Source organism: Balaenoptera physalus, assembly GCF_965194825.1.
Source record: "Balaenoptera physalus genome assembly, chromosome: 7".
NCBI classification, from domain to species: domain Eukaryota; kingdom Metazoa; phylum Chordata; class Mammalia; order Artiodactyla; family Balaenopteridae; genus Balaenoptera; species Balaenoptera physalus.
This window is the reverse complement of record NC_138886.1, coordinates 54,339,383-54,356,159: the sequence shown is the minus strand read 5'-3', so window position 1 is coordinate 54,356,159 and position 16,777 is coordinate 54,339,383. Positions and strand designations below refer to the sequence as shown.

At 39.1% G+C, this 16,777-nt stretch overlaps 1 long non-coding RNA gene across 1 annotated transcript; it reads right to left on the bottom strand.

Annotated features, from left to right (window-relative positions):
- Positions 1-644: 644 nt before the first annotated feature.
- Positions 645-15,520, bottom strand: LOC309665022. The gene is made up of 2 exons (XR_014266164.1): positions 7,568-15,520; positions 645-7,457 (listed from the first exon to the last, which is right to left on the bottom strand). It is a non-coding gene; the product is annotated as an uncharacterized lncRNA (long non-coding RNA).
- Positions 15,521-16,777: the final 1,257 nt, after the last annotated feature.

Here is a 16,777-nt window from a genome sequence, read left to right as displayed (position 1 = left end):
AAAGGACGATGTAGAAAGATAAATGTCTTGAGAGGCAGGAACTGTAGTATAAGGCATTAGGACTTCCAACTTCTGGTAATAGCAGGGAACAAACAAGGAGAAATCGCATTCATCTGGAAATCAAGAAAGTTGAGGTGACGCTGAATGATGATAATTTGATTGTGAAACTGGTGGAGAGGCCCAGAAAGATTCAGAATCCTAAGAGGAAAGTACTGCACCACCAAAAGCACCAGGTAGCATTGGGAAGCACGTTCACAGAGCTAAAATCAGCTAGAGTAGCCTCCCCAAAACTGCTAAACATGAAGATCACCTGGGGAGCTTTTAAAAACCGAGTCCTAAGGTCTAGCCCAGCCTTACTGAATCAGAACCTCCAAGGGTGGATTTAGAAACTTGTATTCTTTTGTAAACTTCTCAAAGAAATTCTGATGATCAGCCTGGTGTGGACAAGATCAGAGGTTCTCATACTGGTCCTCAGCACCTATGACTATGTAAGAAATCCAGGTTCTCAGATCCCCTGAGCCAGAAACCACTGGGCTGGAGCCCAGCAATCTGTATTTTCACAAGCCCTGCAGGTGATTCTGAAGTACATTCAAGTAAAGCCCAGAGTAGAAAAATGCACTCAACTGTCAATTTCTTCTTCTCTGTTTTTAATAGAGTGAAGATGATAGAGACCTTTCTGAGTTTTTCTTGGAGACAAGGCATTTCAAGGTATGCTCTGACACAATCAGACTTTTCTTGTCCTTCTTTTTTCCAGCTTATTGAGGTATAATTGACATATAACGTTGTATTAGTCCAAGGTGTCAATTTCTTGAGTGTAAAGGGTTAATGAATGGGAGGGTGGCAAAAAAATGGAGATATTGGCTCCACCTGCTTTTTTGTGTGCATTTGTTTTTTTTCCTTTTTTTTGCTCCAAGAATTTTAGTAGTGAAGAATAGAGAAAAAACAAATAAGGTAGAATTCTTCCTCTTCACTTAAATTATAATAGTGACGACCACAGGCATCAACAATGCCAGCCTCTTCTAATATTTTTCTCAAAGTCTCATAACAACCTGAGAGGTAGGTTGATATTATCTCTATACTACCTATGAGGAAACACTCTCAGAGATTTAAAATAATTTGCCCAAGGTCACATAGTTAATAAGTAGCTGAGCTGAGATTTGAACTTAAGGGTCTTTCACACTATGCCAGGCTGCCTCTCCTCTGATCTTTCTCCAGTTGGGGCAGTTAGAACGGTCAGAGAATTGAGAGACAACGAATGCCAATCTTCTAACTTTACCGCTGACATCTGAGGTCCAGAAGTGTACATTAAATCACCGCAAATCACCAAGCAGGTTGGTGGCAGAGTTAGAGTGAGAAGCCAGAAAGAGCCAGTCCAGGGCTCTTTCGAACATGCCACCTTGAGGTTCCTTCTCAAACTGCTGGGACACTTGTTACATAATGTTTCAATTTATGTAGGAATGTGACTAATCCACATTTTTTGGTATTTGATCAGATGTAGAATATAAATGAGGAAAGTACTTAATTGGAAATCTCAAGAAATGGGAGAGCTGGGGAGGGGTACAGTACAGAGCAACCATGAAATACAGGCTGTGTGAATTTTTTCAGGCGTTATGGATATGAACTAGTTTAGTTTACTACATCTGCTGAGATCAATTCCGTATTACAGCTAAACAAGCACAGGGCTGTGTGGCATTCATGTCTGATTGAATTGAGGATTTGGTAATTACTAACCTTCCTGACTGATCGCTTCATCTATGAATCAAGCAAAAATTAAATGTTTGTTGCATTGCAACCTGTCTCCAAACAACTGTCTGTTTTATTCAGCAAAGCAGTGATCAAAGCAATCTGCTCATCATTTCAGATTTTCTCTCTTCTGAAAAGTCAATATTTAAAATTCATTTTTGCTATAGGAAAGATAGCAAAGATAGCTATGAGTAGAATTTCCTTTCTGAAGAAACACCTGTCATTTGAAGAAGCACAAAGACTGTAGAGGGAAAATACGTACCTTAATCATAATTTTGTGTCCTTTTAATTATAATTATCTCAGAGCTCTGGTATAAAAATATAGAACATTTAGCTAAAATAGATAAAACAGATCTCAAAATGATGCCACTAAAGGACTCTAATATGTTATTATGCCTAGCTGATTCTAAATGCCAGACTATAATCACCAAAACTTAAAAAATGATCTGTAGGTTGCTGCTTTTGACCTGAAATTCTAAAAGATTAAGAAATTAGGATAATCAGATTATTGAAACAAATTTACAAATTCCAAGTTGAAGTTCTTACGTGACTGAGAATTTTCTGCAATGTGAGTCAATCATGTTCATGACTGTAGGTGACACTCTTGGTCGTCTATACAATATCTATTGCCATATACCACCTCCTTGCTCTGCTTTCCTCCCCCAGCAAGAACCTCATTTTTACTCAGGTATGCTTCCTCCTTGGCATGGCCATATGGCAGGGGGTGAGTCTTGATTGGTTTCAGCCAATCATGTTGGTCCCATTCAACTTGCCAATAATTGGCTGAAGGTGGTGTTGGGTGACAGAATTCTGGCCTTTGAACCATGAGGACAAGCCTCTTGGGAGGACTTTTGGGAAAGGTGTCTCCACTCTTTGAAAAAGACAAAGGAAGAAATGGCTCATTTTCTGCTTCATGGCTCATTTTCAGCCATGAGGGGAGTCAGCTTGAGGAGAATGACAAAAGTAAGAGAAACAGAGAAGTAAAACCTGGCCCTGATCCTGCTGCACCCAGAGATGCTCTGTACTTCCGCTCAGTGAGGAAAGTAGTTTCTTTATTGTCTAAAACAGTAGCTCTCAAACTTTAGCCTTCCTCAGTATCCCCTGAGGGGGCTTGTTAAAGCACGGATTTCTGGGCACCCCCCCCCCCCCCCCGGAGTTTCTGACTCAGTATACCCTGGGTGGAGCTGGAAAATTTGCATTTCTAACAAGTTCCCAGATGATGCTGATGTTGCTGGTCTGGGAATCACACTTTGATAGTCACTGGTCTGAAAGTCAATTGCCAAGGGTTTCAGTTACTTGCAGCTGAAAGCCTCTTAATTTATATGCATAGGTGCTGAGAAACACATAAAGATGTAAAGGCCTCCAGCCTTCCAGGAAGTTTCAAGCATGATTTATGTTAAGCTAACCAGAAAGAAACATTCTATCCTTCTTTTTCTTTCCATTTACAATGACACTCCTTAAAAACAAGTTGATCAAAACCTTGAAGCATAACGTGTTTCTAGAGAAAAAGCATGGGCGTTGGAGGCAGGCAGTCCTGGATTTAAATTAGAGCTCTACAAGGCTGTCTGTACTTGTAAATTATTTAGATTCTCCATTTTCTGATTTATAAATGGAAATTAAGACTTTGTTCTATAGCCTTGTTGTGAGGATTATATGAAATAACATGCAGAATTCTTCCAGCATAGTACCTGATATATGGTAGATTAATTTTCCCTCTCTCTTTGTGTTTATACACAACATAATTTCTATTTGTTTTCCTAACTTCATAACTGAAGTACAACATACAGGGCAAAAAATAGAAAGTCCTCATTATCCAAAACTTTGTTATCTAAAATCCTGTATTTATAAGATTGTCAATGGAAACAAGAGTCTTCATAATACAAAAATATTTACCAATGACCTGTCCACTTATAATATTAATACACATTCAAAAATCCTCCCTGCTAAACAGTAGTGTCTATTTCTACCAATCCATCCTAATATTTGTAGATGAGTCTCTACTAGATTGTAAACTGTGAACATCTGGTAATAAAAATCGATTGCAAATTGAGGTTGCATATCTTGCAAGTGGTACAAGATTTCATGACGTTAATTAAAGTGATGTTGAAAAACTCATCATAGCACTCTCAAAGTTCCTGGCATATGAGGATCTAGCAGAAGTAGACCAGTGAAAAATTTGAAGTAAAACATCTGGAATTTTGATACTAGGACTCTTTAAGAATGATGAATATCAAAGGCCTAAGAGAGGCTCTTGGTACAAGTGATGCATATTTTCACATAGAGATTCTCTCCAAGATCATATAGCAGAAGACAAATGGAAACAAAGAAGTATTAGATCATATTATTTTCTCATCAAAATGATGTCAGATTAAATGATCACCATTTCACTCATTCTTGGAAAAAACTAAGGAATAAGGAATATAACCTAAATCATGTTAAATATTAAATAAAATAAATTAATTTTCAGAATTTTAGTATCAGTTTTCAAGGTAAACTTGCACCTGAAACTTTTCCTTCACTACTTACTGTAAAAATGTAGCTTCTGCTTCAAGTGGATTTACTTTAAAATATTGAGGAGACAGAAATCCAGACAGTAATACTATGTTGTTTTTTACAATACCTGAACCTTTTTTAGGACAAACTGCTAGCCTCATCTCGATATCTGTTCTTTTCTTCTCCCACAATAACAGAAGCCTGAGTGTTAGCTGGGCCAGTGCTGTCCAGATAGATCATTTTGTTTGCTAGCCTTCTTTGAATCTATATCTGGCCGATGAGATGTGGTGAAAATGTTTTGTGAGGGTTCAAGTAAAGCCGCTTAAAAGGGAGGAGGTGTGCCTCTCTTTCTTTCCCACTTCCCGCTGTCTGGGATGTGGGCAGGGCCTCCAGCAGACATCTTGGACCATGAGGTGAAAACCACACACTCAGATGGCGGGAAAGAAAACTAGACATCCGGGTTCTTGCCATGACGATGGAACTCCCATACCAGTCTCAAAATGCCTACTCTTGAGTTTCTTTACATGATAGACAAATAAATAGTTATCCCATTCAAGCTACTGTTATTTGGCATTTTCTGGAATATATAGTATAATTATGTCTCATATACCCGCTAAGATTTGCTGAAAATCTGTTGTTATTCTTCAAGTGTATTTTTGCTCATCGCTTTAGATGATGAGGATGTGGGAAGTGGGTCAGCAATGTCGGGGGGGGGGGCAGGGAGGAAAAAAGGCTCAAGTTTGATATTAAATAGAATTACAAAAAGCAAGGCAGTCATATTTAGTTGTTTCACATCTGATTTAGCTCTGAGTGTAAATGCACTCAGTAGGTTGCTATTGTAGATTATTCACATCTAATGTTATATCGAGTCTACAGTATTTGAGCAGGAAGGGACTTTTCAATCATCTAACGCTGCATCTGTCCATTTCAAGAGTCCCCTCTACCACATCCCTGTAATATGGCCATCCAGCCTCTGCAAAAAGACTTTGGTAAGAAAGCATTAAAGGTATATAGCAGCCCCTTCAGTTGATGGGAAGGGCTTCCTTGTGTTAATTTTGAACCTGGCTATTCAAAACTTGCACCTACAAGGTTATGGTTCTACAGAGCTGAACTTCCTCTTAGTAGCCCTTTGGGTTATTATAGAAAGCTAACATGCTGCCTTAACATCTTCTCAGTTTTCGGCTAAACACCCCCAGTTCTTTCAATTACTCTTCTTTTGAGGTCGTCCCCAGTCGTCTCACCCTCCTGATTGCTCATTGATGCATTCTAAATTGTCAGCAGTCTTCTTTGCAAAAACCCATTTCATCATGCTGTGCCTTACAGGAAACAGAGGGTCATCATCAGCTATAATTATACTTTTTATAGCTGATGGTTACCATGAGTGCCCTCTGAAGCCTTCTCACAAAACAGAAGCTAACTGTTTTTTTGCATCTTTCTTTAAAGCCCCTTAAAAACATTTAATCTCTATCAAATAGGAGGCATGGAAACAGTCTCGGAAACAAAAACAAACCAGCAAGTAAACAAAAACTTGTCTAGTGAGAGGGCAGATTTTTGAAATATATTCCAGAGTGTTTAAATCCTCCAAACTAAAATGAGATAAGACATATGAGTTTTTAAAAAAAGATCACATTCCCCATAGTGTTGGTAACCTGTTGGACTCAGTAAAATACATGTTGACTGACAATTTTCTGGGTGTGGGGAGACTGGGACAAAAACTGATGCAACTGAGGATAAGAAAATCAACCATCGTCAGAGGAAATAATGGAGAAACAAATAAGAAATATTGGACCAAGCCAACACACACACACACACACACACACACACACGGTAGTAAAGCCTTTGCAACTTGCAGTATTTCCCAACTGTCTAAAAATAAGAAGCTATGGGCAGCTCCAGGCTCTCTTATCTTTTTCACAGGTATCTGCCTCCTCTTGGTCCTGGGATTAAATCTTCTCTTGATCGCTGTCTTACCCTTTAGCCATTCATTCCCCATTGACAGTATAAATGTCACTTTGAAATAACTGTCCCTGCTATTTAGTTTGAGAATGTTTGAAAAAGGTAGTATTTTTGCAGGAGTTGCTGTTGGATTATATGATTTCGTGTAAAACAGCATGGGGTCAGCAGACAAGTCCTGCTTCTTAAGGGTTTTCTAGCTCATCTTTTAAGAAAGAGTTTGTGTGAAGAGAAAATAAAAACAACTCACCTTGCCTTGGCCTCCTCCATCCCCCCTACCCCCCCACTTTTTTTTTTTCTTTTGGATCACAAATCCTTGTTTTGTCAAGAGGTTAATAGGTCATAAGTAGTGGTTCATTAACGTAAAAGCCAGGCACTATGCTGTTGTACATTTTGCAGAAATGTTTGTTCCAGACCGGTGTGGAGTGGTGATTTCCAAAGGCTTCTGGATTCTCAGTGGGCTATGCCTAACCAGGTTTCCCCATCTTGAATCAACTCTCCCAATCTCTCTTAATAACAAGCCTTAGCAAGCCATCTTCTTCTGTTGACACAACTGTGATCCCCATGTGTCGCATAATATTTTTATTTCACCACTGACGAGCGCAAAAGAGGACGACCAGCAGTCTTGGGGTCAGGAGTCTTGCTTTGCTACCTTGTGGCCTCGGTGCTCAGAGATAGATTTATCAACTGTGCCATTGGTCAGAATTGATCCCCTCTTTCTTTCCATCCTCTTGACTGCCTTTTTCAACAGTACCCCCGGTTATATATTTTGTATTGTAAATCTTGCTCACATTTTATTTGGAAGGAGTGCCATAGAATAAAGTGAATAGGTCCACTTTTGTCACCAAATGACTCGAAGCAGTACTTTCCTTTTCTGAGGCTCAGTTTACAAACATGTGAGATAAAAGGATTGAATTGGATTTTGAGGCCACGTCCAGCTCTTACATTCTACGAGCAGGTGACTTTTGCATTTTAAAACAGAGCATAGAAGGAATATAGATCAAATACCTTGAATAACAAGGCTGTTTTTCTGCCTATTTGTGGGCAGGAGGAAGGGTATGTGAAGCCACTGTCAATTTTTAAATAGGAGCTATGCAACCCTGGAAAGAATTCTGCAACCTGAATTTACTCCTCATTGCGGCTGAAGCATGGCTCACTTTCGAGCTTTCAAAGGATGCAATTTGGTTTATTCAGAGGGTACAGGTAAGAAAGCCTCATGCTAAAGACATTTAAGGATGTCACAGAAAAACTGTGATAAATACCCTGAGCTGCTCAAGAGGAGGTCTTCAGTCCAGATACCATCAGGAACACCAGGACCTATAGGATCCTTGTTCTTCATGCCAGGGTCAAACCTTCATCAAAAACTTCCATTATTTACTTGTTCAATGAGGCTGAAAAAGTCTCACAGAATAATGTTAACTTGTTCTTCTGTTGACCTCCTCTGGCCCTCTAGGAACCCAGCTACGGAGTACGATCTGATGAAAGGGTGTCATGACCCACTTGCTTTCCAAGCATGCAATTCAGTTCATGGATCCAGAAAACAGTAGTTTGCTAAGCCTTCCATTTTCCAACTTTAAAAAATGGAAGCAAAGTTTATTAAAATAAAAAAATTAAATATCATTTCCTCTTTCTTCTTTTTAATAGATTGTTTTAGTTAGAAAAGGCATTTTCGTTATGCATCTAACTGACTTTCTTACTGCAATGCATTGGTAGAGGTCTATGAAGAATAACAGCTCAATGCTAAATAGTGAGGGTGGGCCTGTCGTGGTGTGGGGAGGAACTGCAGGCCACATTTCCTGATGCACAAGTGGAAAGAATTCAGTAGCTCTTGAGTGTACAGTGTACATAGGAGTCAACAAGTAGACAAAGAAAATCCAGACCTTTGATGACCCCTGGTGAATAAACTAAGCACTGCATTGAAATGCAGCTAGAGCTGCAGACTTCCCTTGCAGGCTAGCCCCTGGATTGCTTCTCTCTCTCAAGCAAGGCAAAGGGTTTTTTCCTCCTAAGTGCCTGTTTCATTCGCATTACAGACATGCATTACAGACTTGAGGCATCTGTATCCCTCTAAACAAACCTGATTTTGGTGATCTCTGTTGGTAGATTAAGAAATGTGTGTGCCTACACTTTTTTATATCTGTGCTATGATCCCGTTAGACACAAACAGTGTTATTTAGGAATTCAGGGATTCATAAATCAAGATCTGTAACTTTCTTTCAGATTGGGTAATTACTTAACATTGTTTTATGGAAGAGTTATGAAGGACAAATAAACCTTCTTATGTAACCCAAATTTAAAGTCAGAGTTTACAGGTAATCACTTGTCTATAAACCCTGAGTAGCAGCTAAAATGCTCTTCTATGCAACAAAAGTCTGCCTTTTCATAAACCACTGTATGTGGCCAGCGTGTGGTACATGTGAGCCAGAAGGCAGGCTTTGTTTTGTCAGCTTGCAGGAGAGGAAAGAAACTTGTTAGTGTAAAAGATGAGGTGGGGGGATGTAGGCATTTTGGGGGTGCACCCAGACATCTGATTATAAACGTGGTAATGCCAAGTGCCTCTTTGTCATCACGCAGAAGGGAATGTACCTGATAGAGTTATCATAGGGTCGAATTCTAAACAGTTTATAGTATTATGCCAGTTAGCCTATCAGTAGTTTGCGTACCATAATCACTGGCTTTTATGTCTCTGTTGCCTGAACCAGAGATATTTTTTATATCTCTAAGGTTGATGTATGTGGAGTGTTGAACTGTTGAATTTATTCTCTCTCCCCTCCCCCTTTATTGTCACCACAAAACTAAGAATTATGCCTTTATTTCTAAAAAAAAAAATCACTAAAAATTTTTAATGAGAAACATTATGTATTCCAAAGGTTTGCTTCAGCTTTGTGGGAAGCCGTTTGGTCTCTTCACTGGGATTACAGGGGCTCATGGAGACATGCGCAATCACATAAGCAAAGGCGGGGCTCTTCAGCACAGCCATACGAGGTAGTCCTCACCTGCTGGGTCAGGAGGCTGGCATTCTGAGAATTTAATCAACTTGCCAAACAGACATCTAAAATTTCAAAGGTGGCAAGAATCTTAGATGTTGTCTGATTCAGTTCTTTCACCGCCTGCTCCTCCCAAATGAGCAAACTGAAACCTAGAATTGGTTGATAATTCCAATGTCGCAAAGCCAAGCACAGAGGTCTGTTCTGTCCCGGTCCAGCTGTCCATCCTTTGCCTCACTTTGCCCTCCTTGGGTCATGTTGAATGTAGTGTGTCTTTGTAGAGGGGACCACATCACCCTTGGGAATTTCGGATAAATTGTTGACTAAAAAGTGGGAGGCGGGAGAAGGGATATACTGAAACACTGATAATTTGAGAAACAACTCAATTTGAAGATACATTTATTTTATCATTTTTCAGGTTTCTTTTTCAAATTAGAGAAAGTGTGCTTTGATCTTAACCCCCAAATCCATCTATGTTTATTATTGCATTATATGTTTTAATGAAGAGTTACATTATATATAGAACATTATAATTTGAAAGGTTTGTCATGATATCCTTATTGATGTGGTTGGGCATGTATGTTCTACTCTGTGGCTGAAGGACAAGCAAATTGCTAATGATTTATATACTACTATACATCTCAACTGCTAAAAGTAATTTCTGAGAATTTTCGCCTAGATATGATGTATTTTGAAATCTTGACGATTGCTCATCCCTCATGTTTATATGAAGTACATATTTTGATTGAACAAATGTAGCATTAAAAAGCCTCTCCCTGCATGATGCCAGCAGGCCACTGAGGTGGAAAAGTAGCTTTGCATGAAGTGTTGGAAGACATGTCCAAGACGTCTTCAAATTCAAGGTCATGGGCTCTAAGCTACCAAATACAGCGTGAGACTATCCACTCCCGACTCAAGGAATCCTTCCTTTCAAAAGAAAATCGGTTGGACATGATAAGAGGCTCTTAGTAACCTGTTCCGGGTCTTAATAGTCCTGAAGGCTCAAGTATCTCACAAAATCCCTTGTAGATATCAAGGCTTATTTCCTAGTTGTCAATCCCTAGAATTAAGACACGTTTCTTATTGGAGGTAGCAGAGCTTAATGGGAAAAGCAGTAGAAATCTGAAGACTTGACTTTGCATCCAGACTTTCTTCTCTCTAGCTGTGTAACCTTGGGCAGATTATTTAGCCCAATGAGCCCAACATCGGGGCTAGGGAGATTGGTTTTGTCATAATATGTGGCTACAACCTGAAGTTCTTCTAGGCCTGCTTATGGGGTAGTGATTAGGGGGGCCACAGCTCAGGAGAGTGAGCTACACCTAATTGTGAAACCCACTATAATGCTGAAGCAAGAGCATCTCCACAGGAGTGACGAAGCATCCCCTGGAACAGGGCAGGACCAGGTTTCAATGGCCACACTGGCTGAAGACTGACACCTATAGACCGAAGGACTTTCAAGTCTCTCTTTTGTCTAAATAAGTCTTCCAGGTGCTTGGACATTTTATGTCTGGGTATGTTGGCAGGGGAAGGGGAGTGGGTGTGCATCAAATGATTGATCCTAGATTTTCTTAGAAGAGCAGGTCTGGGGCTCAAACAATTGATTTGGAAAAATAATGCTGACCTGAGCAGTTGAGCTTGAGGCTTAGATTTCTTGCATATTATACTGCTAAGGAAAATTAATAATTTTACTGATAATTCAACCAACTTAAAAAACAAACTCTTCCCACATTAAGACAAACAAGCACCCCACCCAAACAACAAAACATTACACATAGAAAGGTGACTTGAGTTACACTGTTCTCAGTACTACAGTCGTCCTTAGAGGACTGCATTGGAATCTCCCGGGTTGGGAGGAGGCTGCTTTTTCCTATTTCAAGCTTGTCACACGCCCCTTTCTCTTCTTAGAAAGACTGCTTAATTTCATGACAGTTTTTGCCGGTGGATGTGAATTGTGCATGTGAACACTGTGGAGTCTGAGAAGAGGCTGCAAAGTTTGGGTTTAACCACAAATGCAAGTAGATAAAAGGAACTGATTCATGATGAGGTGTAAGATTCTAGAACCGCACAAATGGGAGAAAGCGTTGTTCAGGTCTCCAACAAATATTTATCCAATGTTACCTTAAATTTCCTACAATGATGTTCACTTGGCATGGTATCTAAGGCCTTCCATAATCTGAGTGACATCTACCTGTCTGCAGGATCTCCTTCCACTGGCCCTCTGAGTTCACGTAATTCAGAATTATTGACCTTTATTTAAACCCATCATGCTGTTTCATGCCTGTCCTCCTTGACAGGCTACTGGTTTTTTCTGGATTGTCTTTTTCCTGTAGTGAACTCCTACTCATTCTTAAAGACCTGGTTCAAATGCCCTTTGCCACCTGCCTTTGCCCTGCGAAGTCATGATTAATCGCCATTTCTCCTGCATATGCTACATTGCAGTCTAATTATTCATAAACAGGTTTTTATAACCATCTAGACTATAAACTCCAATGGGCAATCACAGTGTTATTTGTTGTTCACTGCCAGTTCCTAGAACATAATAGGTTTTTTAAGCAATATTTTTGAGTGAATGAACACATGCATGCATGAATTCTCAGCACTGTATCAAAGGGCTGGTAGGTGGAGCTACAAAAATGAAGAGATGCCTTTTATCCTCAAGGAGACTATAACCATGGGGAGGAAATAGACATGTTAATCTTACCTTCACTGTAAGACAGGTTTCTAAGGAATATGCTAGAGATACAAAGTGCTATAGGAGTATGTATGCCTAGCAGTAAAACTTTTGTTGAAAGAATAATGAAGGAAATAAATATTTATTGAATGAATAACAAAGGGAAGAAGAACAATGATGAGAGAGTTATTTTAAGAGATAGAAAAAGTTTGGTGGAGGAGATACCATTTAAACTGGAGTTTAAAAGGTGATGGTAAAAATTGGAAAGGCTGAGTGGTCCCACTGGTAAAAGCAGAGCCATGAACACATGAAGTGTTAGGGAAATGATCAGCAATCCTGTTTGGTTGGAACATAGTGAATATGGGAAGGGATGGTAGGAGATTTGTCTGGAGACCTATATTGGCAGCACTAGGAAAGCCTTGGATTTTATTGGGGAAGTCATGGGGAGGTGTTGAAGGTTTTGGAGCAGGGGAGTGAAATGATCTATTAATACATGCCTTATAGGATTAAATGAGATAATACATGGAAAGTGTTTGGAACAGTGATTTGTAAACAGTAAATACTCAATGAATGTTTGTTATCCTAGTTAGATATTTTCTGGAAGAAGAAATAAGGTAAGAAGAAACTGAAGTCAAGGAAAAAAGTAAACTATAGCAATTGTCTAGATAAGAGATAATAAAGTCCTTAACTTAGAAAGAGACTGTAGGCATGAAAAGGGATTATATTCAAATGACATTTTAAAAGTAGATTGGAAATAACTTCATCACCAATTGGTGAGCCAAGAGGAATCAGAAGCTTCTAGCCTTGCTGTCTAGGAGAAGAGTGATGTTATATAAATTCTGAGACCAGAGGATGGGGGGATTCTGGGAGGCAGGTAATGGATGTGTGTTGGAAATGCTGAGTTTGATGGACCGCTGGGACTCAAAGATGTCCACACACCTGTCAGATATGTGGGTCTGAGGTGGACAAGAGATGTGAATTTGTGAATCACCAGCAGAGAGGTGATGGTTGACACCATGCAAATGATTTAAATGACCTCCCCTCCTCAAATGTAGAGAAAGAAAAGTAATGAGAACAGAAAATTTGTGATGGCTGATTTTTATCGGGGGTGGACTTTATGCCTAATACTTGAGAATTTCGGAATATCTTCCTTCCTCACCAGTCATGCTATTTTGAGTGCCAAGGGCTGCTGAGTATGGGAAAAGCAGAACACAGAACAAGGCAACATAAATATGTACAAGCTGAGACAACATAATCAACAATAACCATCTTATCACAAAAAAATGCAGGTGCTTTAAAGGGGTGAAATAAGTATGCTAGGATCCCACCATAGTGCTCCTTCATGTACTACTAACCTGATCATTGACATACTTTAAATTAGTATCCTTCTTCATTAGGAGCAAGCTTGATCATGACACTAAAGGAAAACTCTGTGTTGCTGGATTTTAAAAACTGAAATATGACTAAGTGCTTCAGAATGATCACATTCCCCAATTTGTGGTACACCATCATTGTTGATCCATGTAAGTTTCTCTTTTATTTTATTTTTCTATTCTTCATTCCATATCCTCCATTTCCAATCCTTTTATTATCACAAAAGTTACCTATACTCATATATATCGAACATAATGTTGGGTAAAAAAGGTAACTGGAATGAGATGTATGGAATAGTATCATGTATGTTCATTTAAAATATATTCATAGAAAAAATTCTATGTATTATTTATGGATAAGTTTATATGCATGTGGGGTGGGGGACTAAAAATATAAAAACCCTTTGTTACCTAGGAAGCTTCTGGGAGTTTTACTTTCCAGAGCAGAAATCTTAAGGTGTAGAGCATTTGTTGTCAAAATTCAGCATGAATCAGAAGCTCCTGAGGGCTTGTGCAAACACAGATCACTGGGACCCACACCAGAGTTTCTGATTGTCTTGGATAGGGCCTGAAATTTTGCATTTCTAACCAGTCCCCAGGTGGTGTTAATCCTGCTGATCTGGGCCCAGACAGTTACTCTCCAGTGGTAACCACTAGTTTGTTCTCTGTATCTGTACGTCTGTTTCTTTTTTGTTGTATTCACTAGTATGTTTTATTTTTTAGATTCCACAGATAAGTGATATCATACAGTATTTTTCTTTCTCTGACTTATTTCACTAAGCATAATACGCTCCAAGGCCATCCATGTTGTTGCAAAGGGCAAAATTTCATTCTTTTTCCTGGCTGAGTAATATTCCATTGTATGTATATACCACATCTTTTTTGTCCATTTGTCTCTTGAAGGACACTTACATTGCTAAATACTATTTCCTACTAAAAGGAATCAGAGCTTTTTAAAGAAAAAGTGATTTCTGGTCTGCGGCAGTAATTGTACAAGGTGAGCCTGAAAGCTAAGAAGTTTTTAAAGATTAATGTAGTAATGTCAAAAGGGGCCAGATGTAAGGAGCTTGCACAGACCAAAGTTAGAATAATTTGAATATCAAAAAGAATAATAATCAATGGTCAAATAGGGAAATTTATGGATATCAGGAATTATATTTTTCAATGTGATAATGGTCTTGGGTTATGCAGGGAATTTCTTTAATTTCTTTAATTTTTAGAAATGGATGCTAAAATCCTTATGGGTGATATGTCATGATGTCTATAATTTTTTTTTAGTAGCTCAGCAAAAAGTTATATAGATAGATAAAACATATATGGCCAATTTTTGAAAACTATGACTATGGATAGCTAGTAAATGTGTTCATTTTTCTGATTTTCTGCATACTTGAGATTTTTCATAATGCAAAAAATTCTGAACTTAAAACATTTTAAATTTATATATGTAACGTATATTTTTTAATTTATATGTGCGTATGCATGGAGTACCTTTCACAATTTGTAGATGTTTAAAAATTGTTAGTTCCCTGCCTTAGACTCAAAAAAGAGGAAAAAAACAAACCCTATCCTTGGCTTGGCTTTAATTCTTTTTTTAGAATGAAGTGAAGTTTAAACACACACATAAATAAACAAACAAGCAAACAAACTTCTCACCCCACCCCCCCTCCAACCCCATTCCTCTAATTGATTTCCTTGGCTTCCCTTTGTTGTATCAACAGAGAGAGACTTCAGCTTTTAATTCACACTGGATAGTGCCAAAGAGATTTTGCTCTTATTCAAATCATAAGGTCAAAGAGAGAGAAAGTGGGAGAGAGAGCATGCAATGAGAAGCCAGATGGAGTGGAGAAGAGTTATGAGACAGATGGGCCTCTCAGAACAAGCAATGTAGCCATGATAATAAAACTGTAAAAACAAGTCAAGGAGAATGGTTAAAATGCTAAGAGCCTGACTGCCTGGTTTGCTAGAAATTCAACCAGAGGTGACCTATACTCACCCTAACCTGCCTAAAATCAGAATTCAGGCTTTTTTCCTCCTAATGGAAGGTCACCTTGGCCTATTTACATATAGGCAGGCCAAGTTCATTCAAGTATTCATGTCTAGATTGAGGAATGTATAATCATAACTCATTCAACAGATATTTATCAAGCTTCTACTATGTGCCAGGCTCTTTTCTAGCAGCTTGGTATATATCCGAGAACAAAACACATCAAAATCCCTGCCCTTCAAGACGCATAGCACAGGGAGATTAGCTAGGTGCGTTGTGACCACCTAGAGGGGTGGGATAGAGAGGGTGGGAGGGAGGGAGATGCAAGAGGGAAGAGATATGGGAACATATGTATATGTATAACTGATTCACTTTGTTATAAAGTAGAAACTAACACACCATTGTAAAGCAATTATACTTCAATAAAGATGTTAAAAAAAAAAGTAAAAAGAATATTACAAGAATAAAAAAAAAAATCCCTGCCCTTATGGAAAGACAATAAACAACAAATCAATAAATTAAACAGGGTGTGGGTTGCAATTTAAATTAGAATGGTCAGGATGGGCCTCATGAGGTCAGGCATTTGAGCAAAGACTTGAAGAAAGGGAAGGAGTCAGCTATGCTAATGACTGTGGGAAGAATTTCACAGGCTAAACAAATGGCAAGTGCAAAGACCCCGTGGCAGCAATGTACCTCGCAAGTCCCAGGAATGGGGCAGAGGCCAGGGGGGCTAAGAAGAATGAGGCTGGGGAAAATGGCAGGACAAAGGGTCAGAGGTAACAACGGCCAGGTTATGAAGGGCTTTGAATACCCTGAAGAATTTGGATTTTTCTCAAAGTGAAACGGGAGCGGAGGAAAAGCTTTGAGAAGAGAAGTGACACAATCTGGCTTATGTTTTTTTAAAGGATGGCTCTGGAAACTATGTTGCAAATAGACTGCAGGAGGGCAAAGGTGGACCCAGGGAGACTAGTTAGGGAGCTGCTGCAGTAATCAGGTGAATGGTGATGCTTGCTTGGCTCAAGGTGAAAGCAATGAAGTGGAACAGCAAATGTAATTGGGTCGTGTGCTCACAGTGTGGAGAAGCAAAAAAAATGTACTTAGTTCCCCAATTCTCCATATCAAATAACAAGATGTTTACTTTTTCGTCTAGAGATAAACTTTATCCAACATTTAAACTCTAGGAGTGAATTATCTGGTGTATCTTTCTGCAGAGTTCATGGAACAAGATAATGGGAAGTATGTTTAGGGCTGATGGGGGCAAGAGGGGAGGAAGCACACATAACAAGGACCCAAGAGTCCACAAGAAATTCCAGGGCCCCACTATACTGGATGTCAATACAAACTTTGTTTAAGACCTTTTAGGCAGACTGCCCTGGCTGGTGTGCCAGAAAAAATTGTTATTGTTGTATTTATGAGAACCAGGCCCACTCTCAGGAGGTATTTTCTGGGGCTGTTTCATGATAGTTACTTTTTAAAATGCTAGACATCCTTCCTGTTATTTTAAAGGCAAAAATATGAAGTGAAACTGTAATCCTGAAGTCGCTTTTAAGGGATAGCATCAGAGACTTGACAC